The sequence below is a fragment of the Paralichthys olivaceus genome, chromosome 14, assembly GCF_024713975.1.
Source record: "Paralichthys olivaceus isolate ysfri-2021 chromosome 14, ASM2471397v2, whole genome shotgun sequence".
Taxonomy (NCBI): Eukaryota; Metazoa; Chordata; class Actinopteri; order Pleuronectiformes; family Paralichthyidae; genus Paralichthys; species Paralichthys olivaceus.
Window position 1 is genome coordinate 18414355 of NC_091106.1, and position 9757 is coordinate 18424111.

Here is a 9757-nt window from a genome sequence, read left to right on the forward strand (position 1 = left end):
TCCTTCAGGGGCAATGCCCTGGTTTATATTATAACCATTATTTTCATATTTTCTACAGAATGAAAAAAATATGGAGATGGAACAAGTGAATGTGAAACCTGTGGAGGTGTAGCCTCGCTCCGACTAGAGGAAAGTACAGCATGGTTAAGAGGAGTATAGGGATTATCTGTCAGGTTGTCCATGCATGTACAGAACATGTAACGCTTTGAAGAGTCTGGTTCCTGTTTTCCGAGCTGTATTCTAATGAGCGAAGCTGAGCGAGGGAATGTAGCGTATAGAGTAATCCAATAGGAATTGATTTTAATCAAGATAATGTCCCTGCTTGTCTCATTACAGAGGCACGGATTGGGCAAAGATCATTTTCTAAACGTGCCAGGGGCCTGATTGAAACAAAACTCAACACCAACATTTCTGCCACTCAAAGTCAACACCATGAGATTGTCTTAATTTTTTACTTTTGCTTTAATCAGCAAAACCAGCACAGTTAAAAAATCATATAATAACATTATGAGAGAATACCGAGCTGCCCTGAGGAGAGAGACTTTTATCACTTTAAATCTTTGGAGACGACAACACGAAGGTTTCTTAAAGTTCGGTCGTGACATAACGTCTGTTCCTGCGTTGTTTGTTTTTCATATTAAAAAGCCCTTCAGTCCTGATCATATCAGAGTGGGTTTTTACTGAGCAGATTAACTTTTGTGGCTAGAAATGTTTCCCTTGAAGAAGGTCAACTTCCCGCTCAGTTTTGTGCTGATAGAAATATGATTCATTGGTGTTATTGCACCGAGAGGCACTGCAGTCTCCATTAACATGAGCAGGGCACAGATGGTCATCAGCGTTTCAAGGAAAAGCTTGTGTTCATCACATTTATCCTGATACAAGAGCGAATTTCACACTGAAACGACAAATAATGAACTCACTTTATTTACATGTATGAGCCGTAGCGGATGTTTTTGGATGAATCCACTGATTGGAGTCAGGAACGAGCACAGGTGCAGTTACATTTGAGGAAACGTAGTTAATGTCTTTCGTGATATTTGTGGGAATTTGTAGATTATAGCAACATCTAATTTTGTGCTCGCATAGAGAGGACTTTCAAACAACTTTTTGACATTCACGGTTACAGACGTTCTACTGTTTTTTCATATAATATAAAAATATAAAAGAAACTCTTGTTGTGAATATGTTGAGCTGACTTGATAAAGGTCAGTGTGCCACAACCCACAGGTCCTTTTTGCTGTGCAAGAGTATCTTGGTTTATTTTTCTATTATGCACCAAAATGTATCACAGCAGAGCCAAAAAGCACCTTGTGGGATTCTTTTATAAATATATTTCAAAATAGACCCCCCCTTTTACCCTTCTCTGTTAAAATATATATATATATATTTTAATATGTGCTTTTAAAAATTGACAATAAAATGAAGGCTTATTGGAATAATAATATTAAATAGTAAAACATAGAGAGAGAGTATAAGAAATTCTGAACATTTAAATGAATTGATTAGTTTTTGAAATAAAACCTGCAGACAATATGAAAAAAAAAACTTAAATTAAACATTGTGAAGGCCTGAGTATTTTTTTTAAATCTGGCGTCCGTGTTGCTTCAGAGCCAAAATGGAGAGTATTAACGAATGCAATTACCAGTATCACTTAAAGTGTGCCTATGATGAATAGAAAGACACACTTGAAGAAAATCAGAAAGGAATGTGGTAATAACTCTTAAGCCTTTCTGACCCAATCCCTGCTCATTCCCACAGAGACACTTGACTTTGAGAAGAGAAGCAACTGATGCCGGATGTGTGAAATTTAAATTTGTTGTAATACCATCTTTATTCCTCTGAAGTGTTGCCACCACATGAGCTGTATCTCGGGTGAAGCGGTTGGAGGCAGGGGCTTCATCCTGTTGCCATGGTGAGGGTGAACATTAGAGGAAGCACCTTCCCAGCTTCCGCAGGTGGTTGTTAACCCCGCAGTCACAGCATATTGGATGTGTTTCCTTCGACGGCGATGAACATAAAATTCCCAGCACCTCCACCTGCCTGCATAATTAGAATGCACACACGAGGCCAGGAGCCAAAACGTGATGTTCTGACTGTTTGTCTTACAGTATGACAACTTTAGAGGCTGTGCAGATGTACGAGGAAAAGTGCAAACATCCCTTTACTGTCAAACAAGTGTGGTGCTGATGCTCGGTGTTTGAAATCATCACACACACACTTTAAATACACTTCGCTGTCAGTGTGTTGACTTATGTGAATTTTCGTTTGGATATGGAAAGACTGGAAATTTGACATTATCATTTGACTTAATATGTCAACTGAAGCTTCTGCTCCACCGAAGAGAGGAAAATGGCAGCAGATAAAATCTGGGCTGATGTAAAGACTAATGATGCTAAAAAAGAAGTATTATATAAAGATAATATAAAAACTCAATATATCTATTTCATCATTTGTGTTAGAGGGTAAAGACTTCTTATCTTATTTTGCTGTCTCTCCAGAAACTCTGCACTGGATTCATATGGAAACTTGCTGCTGCAGAGAAAAAGAGTCAAAAAACATGTGAACAGTCAAACACTTCCCTGCTGTTGATCCTTCAGGTGAGACAGCAGGGAAGACAAAGAAGCATCTAACAAAAAAAACATAATGGGAAATTAATCAAACTCCAATTAGCTGCATTTATCAGCAACAGAGAAACAGGTCCCCAGAACCGCAGTTAATATCACAACTATAAAATGACAGAGTTCTCAGTGAATTCAAAATCTCAGACAGAAAAGGAGGAACAATGGTCACAATTTAACGACACCAGTGAGGGGAGTGTGGGGTTTTTAATAATGCTATAACTCACCTTCCACCACTTTATTTTACCACAGAGAGAAATTTTAGGACTTCAAAAATTTTAAAAATAGATTAATATAAAGAATTTTTAATGTTTCTCTATAAAGTGCTGTCGGGAGACCAGAACGTCAGCATCGGACGATTCTGCTAAAACTGGATGAAACATTTATTCACATTTTCTTTTGCTGATTTTCTGTTATTTCAGAATGAATTTGCAATAGATTTTATTTGAAGCTTGACCACTGGCAGCAGCACAGTGAGCTCACAGTTTACAATCATGTCCCAACTTTGTCTTTTCTGAAGGTTTTTTATTTTTGCACAGAACTGCAAAAGCAGGAACGTAAAGTGAGAAAAGGTTATGACAGTTGGGAAATATATATAAAGGACAAGAGGACTAATAATTTATTAACTTCCTCCTTGTCTGCCTGGTTCGTTTTTCTGAAAAGAGTCATGCACAATCTAACATCTAACACACAGCGTGAGATAGAATTAAACCAGAGGGAGCTGTGGCTTCATCATGAAAAGCTTTCATAGACATACTTAACTTTTTTCTAAGAATGATTATAAACAAAAAAAGAAAAAAAGGATGCTGGCTGTTTAATTTATTAATAAAATATATAAATAAAAAGGGTTTCCATTCATCCACTATCTCTACCACTTATCCTCGTAAGGGCCGTGGGGCCTGGAGCAGATCCCAGCTGACACTGGGCGAGAGGCGAGGTACAACCTGGACAAGTCGTGCAAATGAAAATGATAATTTACTTCTTTGCAGTGACGGATTGTTGTGTCTATGAGCTGAGCTGCAAAAGTCTTTAAAGGTCCAGTGTGTAAGATTTAGGTGAAAGGGAACGATTGGCAGAAATTTAATGTAGAATAATCCTCATGATGTTTTCACTAGTTTGTTTAATCTAAATTGTCTGAATTGTAGTTTTCTTTACCCCAGAAAAGGTCCTTTATATTTAAAGACTTTATATTGACATCGAGGGGACCCTCTCTACGGAGGCCGCCATGTTTTTTACATTAGTCCAGACTGGACAAGCTAAACACCTTTTGAGTTTTTATGACAACTGAAGTTCACCACAGTTTCTTTTTCTTGTTTGGAAGGAGAGGGTGAGTGTTCAGCTGCAACATGACACTTCATCACTAAAAATTCTACACACTGTACCTTTAAAGTAATCACATCTTTTACTGTAGCACTGTTGTCATGCTCCACAACAGCAGCTCTGTGAGAATGAAGAGTTTCTGATGTCTTACTGCTGTGATGTTAAAGTCCTGTTTCTCTCTCTCTCTCTCCTCTCCTCCGACAGATTTATGGATTTTCCCTTTGATGGAATAAATTACACTCCGAGGGTGACAAAACTTTTTTGACATTGATAGCCATTAATGACTTTGTGTGCGGTGTGTGTGAGACGAATTACAAGTGAGACTTTGATAAAGGAATGAGAGCAGTAAGAGGAGGGGATGCCGAATGAAGAATGATCATTTTCAGTTTGATATATAAACTAAATGGCTTCTGGAAAAAAACAATCAGTGGTTAAGATGTCAAATTTTCTGAACTGTGAAATTATTGATTTAGACTTCATGTTCCATGTTGATGAATTCTTCTTTTAGCCTTTCAAAGATAACACATCAAACAAAAACTAGTCCTGAAGGGAAAAAAAATCGATTGTTCAGATGAATGCGCTGTGGATCATAGTGTGGAAACTCCTTATTGCTCACTGACACTGACAGACCGAAATTAGAGAAACTACTTTAACTACATTTAACATCTCTGTGAGTCTGTAATAATAAAAAAAATGATTACAGTGAGTGTTTCGAAGGTATAAAAGCTGTGTTCCACTTCAGCGGCCACCTTCTTACATTTGAGGACAGATTGCATCTCAGTGGCTCAGCTTGGCTGTTCCATTTCAAAGGCTCCTTCAAATGCAGCCGACATCTCCACGCGATGAAGGATCCAATGGGTGGATCCTTGTCTGGCCAACATTTCCCAAGAGTCACAAACAGTTTTTCAAAGAGATAATGGCGGCAGCGAGCGACAAGACCAAAACGTCAGATGCTAACACTTTAAAATGCAAGTATCAGGCTTCAGCTTAGCCGAACAGCTAACAACAGCACACAAGTTAAAAAACAAAGCAGAATTAAAACCTTCTCGCCATGCCCAATTAAAGCTCTGTTGCTAGGCGACAGTGGTACGGATGGGAGACACAAATCACCACATTCTATCTCAAATTCTCCAGTATTATTTTGGTTCCGACTCCAAACGCCAATGGGAAAGTCATTAGCTTTCAAAGTGTTTGGTCTTAAACCAGAGAAATACTGAACAAATTAAATGTTTGGTTTTACTTGATGATCAAAACTAAAGGGATCATCATTATTGGCATTATTATTAATCCTGGGGATCAAGAAAGTCTTTAGATATTTTGTACTAATCCATTCAGAAGATGGTGAGATGTGGATATGTGAAAGAAAAGTTTTGACCCGGAGGCAGAGTGAAGTTCTGAACCCCTGGATCAATGTGGTGGAAATCCATTTTGTAGTTTTTGCATAATCCTGCTGATAAATAAACCAACAAACAACCAGACATGTGAAAACATGATACCACCCTCAGTTAAAGCCTCACAGACCTTTTGAGCCAAACCTACAGGATATTTATAATCCTCCTACACTTCCTGTGATCGTGCACTATTTCACTGTCTGATGCAGGAGTACCTCCTCTGCAACGCTTCCAACAAATGTAAACAGATGACACACAGGTTCTTGTTTGTTCCTGAGAGGAAGCTGATAGAATCAGCCTGTGTGCAGTCTTTGTCTTTCTGTTGTCAAACATGTGGAGGATTTTCGGAGGAGCAAACCGGGGGCAAGGTTCTTCCTCCTCTATCCGTCGTGTAGTGTGTAGTGCTTCCTGTGTTCTGCACTAGCTCTTCTCTTCACTCCTCTTCAGGGCAACATTCAATTCATAAACTGTTCACTTTAACACAGCTCCATTCATTTAAAAACCAAGATCTGAGCTGAAATGTGTCATGTAAACATCTCAGTCATAGACCGTGTTCAGACCTGACATCTGAATGCAGCTCCATGTGTGAGTCTGATGACAACGTGTGACTGGATCTCACTTCACTTCTCTCTATATGAAATTAAATACATTAATTCTGTTGGCAACAAAATCAATGATGTTGTTTTTATGCAGTTTGAGTTTGACAGACAGGGTCGTTATGTTTTGAGAGAGAGAGAGAGAGAGAGAGAGGGGTGCAAGGAGAAGTTAAGGAAATCAATGTGGAGCTTTTCTGCATTTGAAATAGTAAAACAAAAGGAGTGTAAAATCTATTTTGTGCCTTTCAACGTCCATTTTGTGACAGTGGCCCCAAATAAATCAATATATGTGAAAAACAGGGAGTGTAAATGGTTAAAATATTTTCACATGTGACCTCCAGAGGATGTCCGGAGAACAGTGTCCAGACTTTCTGCAGCGTTCGCCCTTCAGACATGCACAACACATGTAGGAGATTCTTTGCTCAGACACATGCACGACATTACAGCAACCTGCAGAGCATCAGGTTAACACTTATCACTAAAAGCTTTCTCGACATCTTTGCTTTCTTTTGTTTCGTTCCAGTTTTGCACACCCACTTGCTTATGTTGAGCATCTCCAGAGTTCTGTGCATGTCTGAAAGCAGCTTTTGTCTGTTTGTTTATAAGTTAAGAGTACTCAAAAAGTACTGAGCTGATTTCCAGTTGACGTCATGTGGCCGATTTGTGTCCACACAGTTAAAAGAACGTGACCACATGCATCACACACCAAATCAAAATGCGGTGATGGGATCTCACCTGCCTCCTCGATGCCTCACAGGTGCGTTCACAACTGTAACTTAGAGCTGTCAAACAACTGCAGATGCCCCCCCCCCCAGCTGTACAGAGCCTTTTAGCATCTTTCAGCACATTGTTTTGCTTTTGTGTTGTTGAACTCACTTTGCTCTCAACAACCCTGCAGTGTATTCAAACATTACACAACAGTAGATTTATTTGTTTACTGTGGAAGAAATAGAGAGGAATAAACTTGCACCAAAGCTCTCTCACAGCTTTTGCAAACATCCACCTCTTCTCTCTACTGAGACAGGATGGACTCAATAAATGTAGTGTGACATAATGTTCAGATTCTGCTGAACCTTCATGTTTTTTGCATTTTTATTTTCAGTAGAACAAGGTCACATCCCTCTCGTCTCAAATTAAATGTCTGCAACATAAAGGCTGCGAACAACAAAACAGGCTGCAGGGATTTAAAGCCTCCGCTGTAAATTAAACTATATAAAACAGTTGTGGGATCAGTGGTTTATCTTTTCTTGTAACTGCATGTTCATTGCACCAAAGCTTTGTCTCTCAGATACAACGAGGCCCCTGATGAAGCTTGTCTGCTTTCATTTAGTTTCAGTAACTTATTTCTGAGTCGTTTATTTTGTTTATCACATAAAACTTTGCAGTTTTTTTAATGCTTCAAGCCAGTAGGCGGCACATGATGAATTACGGAGGCGGCCGTTGCCTCAAACAACTGCAACCAGTCGTAGCTAAAACTATATGAAAAATTAAGAAAGTTAAGGCAACTGAGAGGAACTGAACTTTTCAAAACTTTGTTGTCCACATCTCAAAAACAGACACAGAGAAAATCCAGAGTGAAACAGATGTGTCTGGGTTATTTTTGCACCTGATGACCTTGTTTTACCACAGCAACGTTTTCACTGTGTCACTATTGTCACTATGGATTTAAAGCCTCTCTAAAGTGACCATTCTGATGTTGATTGATCCGTTTTGATCAGTTCAGATATCACTGGTGCTTCAACACTAATAGTGATTGAGTTTTAAGTGGACGAGCATCGTAGCCCACAACCCTTCGCCTTCCCAATCAATTATCCTTTGTGCAACAACACAGCAATCAATTCTCAGCTCTGCTCGTTCTGAACTTCACATGCTCCTGTGTTCACGAAACAACAAGAAGAATTAAACTGCACAACAGGCAAGTCTGAGTTCAAGCTTCTGGGAACGGATGGCAGTACTTCTGAATTATTTAATGATACATTTCTAGAACAGAGACAAAAACATATCATAAATAAAGACGTGAAAAATGTTCAAACTGAACAACTCTTCAAAATGTTTCTGTGACAATATGCAGCACATGTTGTTCTCAGCTCTGAAGCAGGTTTCATTGAACAAACTTCTCTGGATATTAGAGTAGAGTGGATACAGGACTGTGTGTGCTCTCAGAGAACAACTGGACAAGCTGCTCAAGGGAAGATTTATAAAGGGCAAAGAAAAGTTCTAAGATAAGGATGATATCTGAGTTTATGAAATGTGTTGCTTTGTAACATTGCTGTTGAATGGTTTTCAGTTGTTGACATTTGTATGTACTAGAAAGTATTTTGAAAATATAGCTGCAATATTTCAAAATTAATTGAATTAATATAAAATATATTAATTAAAACCAAAGTTACTCGCTTACTAAAACGACCACTCGTACATGCATCAGTGTGATAAGAACTGAAACCTTCTTTAAGAACAATTTAATTCATGTGCACTTTGACTTCTCAGTTTGGTCCGTGTCCCATCCATTAACATGGGTGGCAGGTTTTATGAGCTGTACTGCAACAAGCCACTAGGGGGAGATATACACAGTCTAAGATAGATGTTTTGCATACAGATCTTAAACATTCATTTATTCATTGTTTTTTTCATGAAGCTCATTTGTTGACAGAGCAGTTTTTTTTTTTACACCTTGTTTGTTCACACTAACAGTGACGACGACAACAGCAGAGATAGTAGATCTCACCTGTTCACGTGTGGGCATCTCCTATGACCTGTTTATGGGTCTTCTTTGTATTCATGTCATCGCTGCGGGGGGAGGGCACTTTCTAGCTTTTCAATATTCTGTCCATCACTTCTGCCCTCTGCCTCTCATCTTTTTAGTGACGTGAAACCAAACAGGGAAAGTGGTGGTGGTGGTCTGGGTGAGTTCCACTTCCAGGCAGAGGGGACACTGAGAGGCAGATGTGAGCAGACTGTTCCCTGTTAGAGAGCAGCCGTCCTCACTGCAACAGATGGGAATCAAACCATCACTAAACATCTCTAATGATAGATAAAATGGTTACCTCAAGATGAAGCTCATTAAAACCATCAAGGTCACAGACGGACACTGGACAACACCAGCCTGATAAGCTCCATACATTATCTAGATAGCTTATCCTTTGAGAGTAAGGCTGCAGCAAATACAGAATAATAATAATAATCTCCTTTTTTTTCTCTTACTAATGATACTCTAATGTAAACACTTTCACTTTGTAGTTTGCTTCTTAAATTGCTTATTTAAAGGTACAGTGTGTAGAATTTTGTGATTTCTAGTGTTGTAGTGTCATGTTGCAGCTGAACACCCCTCACCTCACCCTCTCCTTCCAAACATGAAAAAGAACCTGTGGTAGTCTTTAATTGTCATAAAAACTCAAAAGGTGTTTAGTTTGTCCAGTCTGGACTAATGTAAAAAACATGGCGGCCTCCGTAGAGAGGGTCCCCTCCATGTAAATATAAAGTATTTAAATATAAAGGGTCTTTTCTGGGGTCAAGAAAACTACAATTCATACAATTTAGATGAAACAAACTAGTGAAAACATCATGAGGATTGTTCTACATTAAATTTCAGCCAATAGTTCCCTTTCACCTAAATCTTACACACTGGACCTTTAAAAGTATTGAAGATGAAGAAAAACAAAGCTCATAATTTAGCATATTAAAATCTAGATAAGATCAATCTCTATAACTTTGATCACCTCATTGTTATTATCATCTGTTCTTTTTTAATATCAGAGATCGGTATCCTTTCCTTGTCTCTACACATACACCTTTAAACCTGGCTCACCATGCAACTCATTAGTTTCAGTTTTAA